The sequence below is a fragment of the Trichechus manatus genome, unplaced genomic scaffold (assembly GCF_000243295.1).
Source record: "Trichechus manatus latirostris isolate Lorelei unplaced genomic scaffold, TriManLat1.0 scaffold00062, whole genome shotgun sequence".
NCBI classification, from domain to species: Eukaryota; Metazoa; Chordata; class Mammalia; order Sirenia; family Trichechidae; genus Trichechus; species Trichechus manatus.
This window is the reverse complement of record NW_004443998.1, coordinates 9,521,403-9,522,987: the sequence shown is the minus strand read 5'-3', so window position 1 is coordinate 9,522,987 and position 1,585 is coordinate 9,521,403. Positions and strand designations below refer to the sequence as shown.

The following is a 1,585-nucleotide window of genomic DNA, read 5'->3' as shown; positions in this document are numbered from 1 at the left end:
GAGGAACATGCTTCTTAGATCAATCACTGCAAGACCAAATGGGCAACACCTGCCCAAAAGCAAAGGCAAGAAGGCAGGAAGGGACAGGAAAACTAGACGAATGGAAATGGGGAACACAGGGAGGAAAGGGGGCGAGTGCTGACGCAATGCAGGGATTGCAGCCAATGTCACGAAACAATTTGCGTATAGATTTTGAATGAGAAAATAATCTGCTCTGTAAACTTTCGCCTAAAGCACAATAAAATAAAAACAAAAAGATCTTTGCTTTAGCTTTCTATCAAGAGAGAAGATAAATCAGGAAGAATTTTCCTTTATATACAAATATAACAATAAGGGTAATAGAAATAGAAAATAATACCAAGGAAAAGTACAAACATGTTAGTATCAAGAATTAATATATATATGTGTGTATATATATATGTATTTGGCATCAGATTTGGCTCTGAGCTTCCTAGTTGCAGGTTGGTGGAGGATAATCATTAAAATCATTGTTATTTAAAAAAAATAAATTGCTGTTATTAGGATGAAGGAAGAAGCATATGAGTTATTCAGCAAGACATTTCTTCTGCGGTACTGTAATCTAAAACAAATTCTCTCAAAGGGTTTAATATTGGGGGCATTGAGTGGTGTGGTAGACACCGTACTCCATAGTGTTTTTACGGCAAATGTAGGCGTGAATGTCACATACCCGCCTCTTGCCGGGATCCTCGTTAGTCAGCCAAGGGTTTCAAGACGGATAAAGACACTGTAGTCTAAAGACCTTGTTTGATCCAAGGATAGAACTTACAGTACCCTAGAGGAGTAGGTGAAGAGCATGTCACGAAGTATTGTGGTGCAGTGGCTAAGAGCTAGGCTGCTAAAAAATTCAGCAATTCGAATCCACCAGCCGCTCTTTGGAAACCACGTGGGGCAGTTCTACTCTGTCCTATAGGGTTGCTATGAGTCGGAAATCAACTCGACGGCAACAGGTTTGGTTTTAAGTGTTGTCTGACTATTACGTTTCGTGGCGAGGCTTGTTTGTCGGTGTTGTTAGGTGCGTGGAGTCAGTTCCAACCCTATTACAACAGAACGAAACACTGCCCAGTCCTGGGCCATCCTCATGATCATTGTCATGCCCCATCCAACCAGTCACCCAAATTGCTACACCACCGCCTGAGACCCTGTGAATCAGAGTTTATAAACAACTATTCACAGATCCAGGTATTTCCCTGGGTATTATTGATGTGAGGCTGCTAAAGAGCAACTTTAACTCTTTTTTTTTTTTTGCCTTGCTGAGAAAGGCCAGGGGTGAGAGAGAATCCGCTTGGGAGGAAAGGCTAAAGGCGTCCCTTGCAGAGAGACAAAGAAAAGCCAGCCTTTGAAGAAAGGCCCTCCTAAGGAACAAGGGCTATGTGGTCCTATAGCCTGCCATAACCAAAGTGCCAAGACTTGGTGCCAAGAATAGATACCGTAATCCTGGTTGATGAAGAGCACTTTGTCATTAACCTAGCGTTGTGATAGGCCCCAAACAGATTTCAGGATGAAAGATCAGAAAATCTTCTACTTTTCTGTTTTGATGTTGCTACTTTTCAAATCTGCTTGCTGT

The 1,585-nt window shown here is 41.9% G+C and overlaps 1 long non-coding RNA gene across 1 annotated transcript in view; it reads right to left on the bottom strand.

Annotated features, from left to right (window-relative positions):
• Window positions 1-1,585, bottom strand: part of LOC111821067 (uncharacterized) — a 7,188-nt gene that overhangs the window by 3,251 nt on the left and 2,352 nt on the right. The gene's annotated exons all lie outside the window — the stretch shown is intronic.